This window comes from Salmo salar, chromosome ssa20 (assembly GCF_905237065.1).
Source record: "Salmo salar chromosome ssa20, Ssal_v3.1, whole genome shotgun sequence".
In the NCBI taxonomy this organism is placed as follows: Eukaryota; Metazoa; Chordata; class Actinopteri; order Salmoniformes; family Salmonidae; genus Salmo; species Salmo salar.
The window spans coordinates 38,446,281-38,455,850 of record NC_059461.1 but is presented as its reverse complement, the minus strand read 5'-3'; positions in this window follow the sequence as shown (position 1 = coordinate 38,455,850).

The following is a 9,570-nucleotide window of genomic DNA, read 5'->3' as shown; positions in this document are numbered from 1 at the left end:
CACAAATCAAATCAAACTTTATTTGTCAGATGCGCCGAATACAACAAGTGTAGACCTTCCCGTGAAATGCTGACTTACAAGCCCTTAACCAACAGTGCAGTTCAATAAGAATTAAGAAAATATTTACCAAATAAGCTAAAGTAAAAAATAATAAAAAGTAATAAAATAGTCTACTAATGTGGCTGTAATGGAATTATGTGAGCATCATAATGCTGAAGCAGCACTAGGAAAACCCCCATCATAAATTCTGTTGTGGTTTCTCTCACTATGAGAAAGCCCAAGAGGGGAAGAGTATGTATGGTGTGAATGGGTGAAGGACAATATGTATGTTGTGAAGTACATGTCTTCCCTGAAAGAATATAAAATCAGGCCAGTGCATGGAACTGCAAGAACCACACGCCCTTCACACTCCTTGTCTTCACACACTGTATGTACACAATATTCCCCATATGCACTTATACATATGACACATCTGGCAAACACAACCTCTCCACAGGCACATGAGGGGTAGCCTAATAGAAAAAGTGTATTGTGTGGACACAGCGCCTCAGTGTTTGAGAGTGCGACAATATTTCAAGTTGCTTGTGACAGGGATAATGCAAACATATCCACAGTGTTGATATCTTATTGTTGAATGAATATTTACTTATACTACAAATTTGCCACACAAACTGTCAAGAAACATTATGATCATAGTGGGTCACTTTACTTGAACTAAGAAAATACACTTTAAGACACCGTCAACAAGCATCATGACCATCATATTCATATAAGCCAGATAGGCCCATCACGTACATGCCCTTATATCAGTTGCATAATGACATCATCCTCGCCTCCCATGTTCATGGTTGAGTGATAAGACATTTCTCCATGGTAATAAAGAATCACATGTCTGTAAACCAAGTGCATAGTTTCTGACAGACATTATCTGGAAGCTGGAACCCAATAAACTGAACCACAATTCCCTGTGTTGGACATTAGCTAGCTGTTAAAACCGGATTGACAGCGTCCACCACATGCTCTCGAATGGTTCTGATTTGTCCCATAGAACTTAAGGTGTCATTACATTGACAGTTATGAAGATCCTCTTTTGGTTTGCTTGTAATTTAGTTGATAAGAGACAGTAGGCTACTTTGGTATGGATGCAACACAATCGTGACACTGCTTCCAGCAGACCATGAATGCTTGATGGTTATAGTTGATCACACATATATATTGCACACCCCCCTGACCAAACGGGCCTTGCAGTAGAAGTCACAAGTTTGTCTAATATTGCCCCCTATGGAGCTCTGTAGGTAACTGCAGGTATTGCAGGAACCTGATGTAGGCCCTTCTCCACTCATCTCTTCTCCACTCATTTTGTGTGTGTGTGTGTGTGTGTGTGTGTGTGTGTGTGTGTGTGTGCGCGTGTGTGTGTGCACGTTGTGTGTACAGTATGTGACTGCCTCTGTGACATCCATGTATACTGTACTACAGTACTGTCTAGCACTGGATATGTCTGGTCTGTCTGTGTTCCCACAACAGTCTCTGTGCTGTGTTTCCGTATCACTGCCGCGTCTCTGTGCCGCGTCTCTGCGCCGCGTCTCGTCGTCTCTGCGCCGTGTCTCTGTGCCGCGTCTCTGCGCCGTGTCTCTGTGCCGCGTCTCGGTGTCTCTGTGCCGCGTCTCTGCGCCGTGTCTCTGTGCCGCGTCTCGGTGTCTCTGTGCCGCGTCTCGGTGTCTCTGTGCCGCGTCTCTGTGCCGCGTCGTGCCATGTCATGATGTGTGTACGACAGCATAACAGATGAGTTATTTATATATATATATATATATATATATATATTCTGAGTGTGCATGAGTGACTGTCATGTGTATTAATGACATTGGGAGGGATGGAGGAAGGGCAGGTCTTCATCACGGTCCAGCTGATTAATGAACAGTCCTTCAGCTCTGTCCCTGTCCCCAACACTAATGGGACTGGCTGCCTGATGGATCTCCATACATCTATAATTATAACTCAATAATCAGCCCTACATCAACTTCTGAAGACTGGCGCTGAGCTCACACCAATGTTGTGTAGTGATTGTGTGTCTAGATGTTTGTTTAAGTTGTTGTAATTTTCATCCTGGTTGTAATCAGGGGTTGAATTGGGGATTTGGAGGTAGGTGAGCTCTATTTGGAGGGGTTAGAGATATGGCTAGGGTAAAGGTTGAACCGGGGTGTGGACATAGGGTTAAGGTTACGGCTAGGGTTAAGGTTACGGGCTAGGGTTAAGGTTAGGGCTAGGGTTAAGGTTAGGGCTAGGGTTACGGTTAGGGCTAGGGTTACGGCTACATTTAGTCAAACCAGTGAACAGGGTTAGAGTTGAGGCTACATTTAGTCAAACCAGGGTTAGGATTAGTCAAACCAGGGAACAGGCCAGAGTATTGCAACTGTTAGGGTTGGGGGGGGGGCGGGACTAGGGTTAGTCATTAGAGATAAACAGTCTGCTCCACTGATAAAGAGCCTCATTATCAGTTTACTTTATTGACCACTAATCATTAGCTACAGGTCAAAACTGTCTCATTTCAACTGATAGGCTAAAGTCAAAACGATTGAGATTTGAAATGGATGTTTATTCGTTTAGAGCTAAACCGTGGTTGATATGTCTATGGTCGAGGCTATAGGATGCATTTGAGGTGCAGGACAACATTGCTTGTTGAATACTAGGCCTTGGACCTGCTGTTCAAATCAGCAATAAACACAGGTCATTGAATTTTATTCTGTGATCATTCCATCTTCTTCCAGCAGGTCCAATAATATCCATTTCACTGTTTCTTTTATAATGCCCTTATTAATTAGCCTTATCTATCAGTCTCCACACCTTACATTCATTGCTAATACACTCAGAAAAAAGGGTTCCAAAAGGGTTCTTCGGCTGTCCCAATAGGATAACCGTTTTTGGTTCTAGGGAGAAACCTTTGTGGATCCACGTAGAGCCCTTTTGCGTTCCATATAGAACCCTCTGTGGTTCTACATGGAACCCAAAATGGTTCTAACTGGAAGAAGAAAAAAAAGGTTCTCCTATGGGGACTGCCGAAGAACCATTTTAGGTCCTAGATAAAAATTTAAAAAGATGGTAAGAGTGCAGAACATTCAATTGATGCCCCATTTTGTACTGTCCTGGCACAAGTTATCTTATTATAATCATTGAGTAAAGTTCTACCAAGGCTACACTTCAGGTGCCTTCAACACATTAATTGATTAAAGTCATTTGATTATTCATTCACAACATTGCCGGTGTAAACTAAACCCAACAAATCAGGGGTGAGTAAAAGCTTGAAGTAACACTACAGTATTGAAACATTGAAAATGTACACTGAGTGTACAAAACATTAAGAACCCCCCCCCTGATAAGAGCAGGTGTTATAAAGCCTCTCACTGGGCACAAACTGGTTAAATCAACGTTGTTTCAACGTATTTTGTGAACGTATTGTGAAGTGGAATCTACATGGAAAATACATTGGATTTGAAAAGTAATCAACTTAAAAGTGCTTTTAGATGGTTTATGGGTTGTTCACTCTTACAGGCATCGGGACCAAAGTATATGGTTCAAGGTCATCGCAACATGCCTTCAAACATCCAAATATATGATTCAAGACTCAACACTGCCACATTCTTAGAATTGTATGTAACACAAACTCTAATAATAAACCCTTTCCCCCAAAAAATATACAAAACAATTGCAAAAGCGAAGCCACTCTGTCCTGAAGGGAGATAAAAGAAAGACTGATACAGTTCATTAGTGTGACATACCTGGAACACACCCTCAATGGCTGATTCAGTAATATGTTTTGATGACACTATTAAGTAACACTGTTACATATTAAATCATATTTTGCCATGAAACGCTTGCTTACGAGCCCTTTCCAACGATGCAGAGTAAAACAATAAATATATACATATTGTCGGAACTAGAAGCACAAGCATTTCGCTACACTCGCATTAACATCTGCTAACCATGTGTATGTGACAAATTTGATTTGATTACCGTACCAGTCAAAGTTTGGACACACCTGTCACATGGAATGACGTATGTGCGTAATGGATGATAAGAGTGCGTGATGCAGGGCAGCCTGGCGCCATGCGCCGGGGGGGAAGAGCGGGAGCAGACATGGCAACACCTACTCATTCAAGGGTTTTTCTTTATTTTTTACTATTTTCTTCATTGTAGAATAATAATGGAAACATCAAAACTATGAAATAACACACATGGAGTAATCAAAAAAGTGTTAAACAAATCTAAATATATTTTATCTTTGAGATTCTTTAAAGTAGCCACCCTTTTCCTTGATGACTGCTTTGCACTCTTGGCATTCTCTCAACCAGCTTCATGGGGTAGTCACCTGGAATGCATTGCAATTAACAGGTGTGCCTTGTTAAAAGTTAATTTGTGGAATTTCTTTCCTTCTTAATGCGTTTGAGCCAATCAGTTGTGTTGTGACAGGGTAAGGTTGGCATACAGAAGATAGCCCTATTTGGTAAAAGACCAAGTCCATATTATAGCAAGAACAGCTCAAATAAGCAAAGACAAATGACAGTCCATCATTACTTTAAGACATGAAGGTCAGTCAATATGAAACATTTCAAGAACTTTGAAAGTTTCTTCAAGCGCAGTCGCAAAAACAATCAAGCGCTATGATGAAACTGGCTCTCATGAGGACCGCCACAGGAAAGGAAGAAACCAGAGTTACCTCTGCTGCAGAGGATACGTTCATTAGAGTTACCAGCCTCAGAAATTGCAGCCCAAATAAATGCTTCACAGAGTTCAAGTAACAGACACATCTCAACATCAACTGTTCAGAGGAGACTGCGTGAATCAGGCCTTCATGGTCGAATTGCTGCAAAGAAACCACTACTGAAGGACACCAATAAGAAGAAGAGACTTGCTTTGTGAGACACAGAGTAGGTGAACAGATGAATTGCCGATAGTGTGGTTGCCGCCATGAAGCATGGAGTAGGAGGTGTGATGGTGTGGGGGTGCTTTGCTGGTGACACTGTCGGTTATTTATTCAAATTCAAGGTACACTTAACCAGTATGGCTACCACAGAATTCTGCAGCGATACGTCATCCAATCTGGTTTGCGCTTAGTGGGACTATCATTTGTTTTTCAACAGGTCGATGACCTAAAACACACCTCCAGGCTTTTTAAGGGCTATTTGACCAACGAGAGTGATGGAGTGTTGCATCAGATGACCTGGCCTCCACAATCACCCAACCTTAACCCAATTGAGATGGTTTGGGATGAGTTGGACTGCAGTGTGAAAGAAAAGCAGCCAACAAGTGCTCAGCATATGTGGGAACTCTTTCAAGCTGTCATCAAGGCTAAGGGTGGCTACTTTGAAGAATCTCAAATATAACATATATTTTGGTTTGTTTAACACTTTTTTGGTTACTACGTGATTCCATATGTATTATTTCATAGTTTCGATGTCTTCACTATTATTCTACAATGTAGAAAATAGCAAAAATAAAGAAAAACCCTTGAATGAGTAGGTGTGTCTAAACTTTTGACTGGTACTGTACATATAAAAAAAGTATCATTCAAGAGGAATGATGGGCAAAGAGGTTTATTGACTTTTCGGACAATTATTGAGTCTTATCTCCTTGGTATTCACGATCATTTTCAATCTCTCCTTGTCCCAGTCTGTAATCCCCACATTTTATGATGACCACAATTCTCCCTGTTCCTAAGAACTCTAAGGCTTCATGCCACAATGATTACTGCCCTGTAGCACTCACTTCTGTAATCAAGTGCTTTGAGAGGCTGGTTATGGCACACATTAACTCCACCATCCCAGACACCCTGGACACACTCCAATTTGCATACCGCCCCAACAGATCCTTAGATGACGCAATCGCAATTGCTCTCCACACAGCCCTCACCCACCTAGAAAAGTGGAATACCTATGTGAGAATGCTGTTAATTGACTACAGCTCAGCGTTCAACACCATTATCCTTTCAAACACCTCCCTCTGCAACTGGATCCTGGACTTCCTTACGGGCCGACCACAGGTGGTGAGGGTGGGCAACATCACCTCCACCACGCTGCCCCTCAACACAGGGGCCCCACAGAGGTGTGTGCTTAGTCCCCTCCTGTACTCCCAGTTCACCCACGACTGTGTGGCCACACACGACTCCAACACCATTATCAAGTTCGCTGACGACACGACAGTGGTAGGTCCAAACACACACACACACAGTCGGTTGAAAAAGTTTGGCATGGGCAATCAAATCCTGAAAAGGTTCTACAGCTGTTCCATTGAGAGCATATTGACTGGCTGCTTGGTATGGCAATAGCACCGCCCTCGATCGCATGGCGCTAGAGATGGTTCTGCGGACAGCCCAGTATATCACTGGGGCCGAGCTCCTTGCCATCAAGAAGACTCGGAAAATTGTCAAAGACCCCAACCACCCAAGCCATAAACGATTTTATTTGCTGCCACACTGCAAGAGGTAACGAAATCTGGCACCAACAGCCTATTGAACAGCTTCTATCCCTTAGCAATACGACTGATAAATAGCTAACAAAATAGCTACACTGACCAAGTTTACCTTGTATCTTTATTGACCTTTTATTTTCTCTATGCACTCTCACAGGCCCTACACACTCACACACACACTCACTCCATCATCTGCTCACTTTTCTCACTCACACATACATTTACACTCACATACAAGCTGCTGCTACTCTGTTTAACTTATATCCTGTTGCCTAATCACCTTACCCCTATACATATCTACCTCCATCACTCCAGTATCCCTGCACATGTAAATATGGTATTGGAACTGACTTTTTAAATATTTCCTGTATATTGTATGCTTACTTACATACTTTATTGTGTATTTCATATTTCTTATTCTTATTTCTCTTGTGTTTTTTTCTAGTAATACTTTGCTTTTGATTATTGCATTGTTGCTTTTAGAGTTAGCCAGAAAAGCATTTCACTGTACTTGTTCATGTGACATTAAAACTCATAACTTGAAACTTTCATGATTCATGATCTGTAAAAAAAACTTTTGGTCCCACAAAATGGGGAAGTACAGTTGAAGTCGTAAGTTTACATACACTTAGTCATTAAAACTTGTTTTTCAACCACTCCACAAATTTCTTGTTAACAAACTATAGTTTTGGCAAGTCGGTTAGGACATCTACTTTGAGCATGACACAATCTACTTTGAGCATGACACAACAGATTATTTCACTTATAATTCACTGTATCACAATTCCAGTGGGTCAGAAGTGTACATACACTAAGTTGACTGTGCCTTTAAACAGCTTGGAAAATTCCAGAAAATTATGTCATGGCCTTAGAAGCTTCTGATAGGCTAATTGACATAATTTGAGTCAATTGGAGGTGTACCTGTGGATGTATTTCAAGGCCAACCTTCAAATTCAGTGCCTCTTTGCTTGACATCATGAGAAAATTACAAAAAATCAGTCAAGACATCCACAAGTGTGGTTCATCCTTGGGAGCAAAAGCCTGAAGGTACCACGTTCATCTGTACAAACAATAGTACGCAAGTATAAACTGTCATATTCGTGTATGTAGGTGGCAGGGAAGTCAGGCGCAGGAGAAACCAAGTTGGTTAATATGGAGTATTTAATGAAAAACAAACTCCAAAACCAAAGTACAAAATAAAATGGGTAAAGGATACTCGTCGCACATCGATACACAAACCCACGTAACATAACATACAAACATTCACCGACAAGGACATGAGGGAGGGTTAAATACACAAGTAATTAATGGGATTGGAAACAGGTGTGATGGAAGACAAGACAAAACCAATGGAAAATGCCTGTGCCATTAAACCCCTACAACTCATCCAGAATGCTGCAGCCCGTCTGGTGTTGAACCTTCCCAAGTTCTCTCACGTCACCCCGCTCCTCCGCACACTCCACTGGCTTCCAGTTGAAGCTCGCATCTGCTACAAGACCATGGTGCTCGCCTACGGAGCTGTGAGGGGAACGGCACCTCCGTACCTTCAGGCTCTGATCAGTCCCTACACCCAAAAAAGGGCACTGCGTTCATCCACCTCTGGCCTGCTCGCCTCCCTACCTCTGAGGAAGCACAGTTCCCGCTCAGCCCAGTCAAAACTGTTTGCTGCTCTGGCACCCCAATGGTGGAACAAGCTCCCTCATGACGCCAGGACAGCGGAGTCAATCACCACCTTCCGGAGACACCTGAAACCCCACCTCTTTAAGGAATACCTGGGACAGGATTAAGTAATCCTTCTAACCCTCCCCTCCCTACCCTCCCCCCCAAAAATATATAGATGTACTATTGTAAAGTGGTTGTTCCACTGGATATCATAAGGGGAATGCACCAATTTGTAAGTCGCTCTGGATAAGAGTGTCTGCTAAATTACGTAAATGTAATGTAAATGAAAATGAAAAACTGATCAATGACGGCTAGAAGACCGGTGATGTCAACCGCCGAGCACCACCCGTGCAAGGAGGGGCATCGACTTCGGCAGAAGTCGACAATAAACACCATGGGACCACGCAGCCATCATACCGCTCAGGAAGGAGACACGTTCTGTCTTCTAGAGATGAATGTACTTTGGTGCGAAAAGTGCAAATCAATCCCAGAACAACAGCAAAGGACCTTTTGAAGATGCTGGAGGAAACAGGTAGAAAAGTATCCATATCCACAGTAAAATGAGTCCTATATCGACATAACCTGAAAGGCTGCTCAGCAAGGAAGAAGCCACTGCTCCAAAACCGCCATAAAAAAGCCAGACTACGGTTTGCAACTGGACATGGGGACAAAGATCGTACTTTTTGGAGAAATGTCCTCTGGTCTGATGAAACAAAAATAGAACTGTTTGGCCATAATGACCATCGTTATGTTTGGAGGAAAAAGGGGGAGGCTTGCAAGCCGAAGAACACCATCCGAAACGTGAAGCATGGGGGTGGCAGCATCATGTTGTGGGTGTGCTTTGCTGCAGGGAGGACTGGTGCACTTCACAAAATAGATGGCATTATTATGAAGGAAAATTAGGTGGATATATTGAAGCAACTTCAAAAGACATCAGTCAGGAAGTTAAAGCTTGGTCGCAAATGAGTCTTCTAAATGGACAATGACCCCAAACATACTTCCAAAGTTGTGGCAAAATGGCTTAAGGACAACAAAGTCAAGGTGGCCATCACAAAGACCTCAATCCCATGGAAAATTTGTGGGCAGAACTGAAAAAGTGTGTGCGAGCAAGGAGGCCTACAAACCTGACTCAGTTACACCAGCTCTGTCAAGAGGAATGGGACAAAATTCACCCAACTTATTGTGGGAAGGTTGTGGAAGGCTACCCGAAACGTTTGACCCAAGTTAAACAATATAAAGGCAATGCTACCAAATACTAATTGAGTGTATTTAAACTTCTGACCCACTGGGAATGTGATGAAAGAAATAAAAGCTGAAATAAATCATTCTCTCTACTATTATTCTGATATTTCACATTCTTAAAATAAAGTGGTGATCCTAACTGACATAAGACAGGGAATTTTTACTAAGATTAAAAATTAGGAATTGTGAAAAACTGAGTTTAAA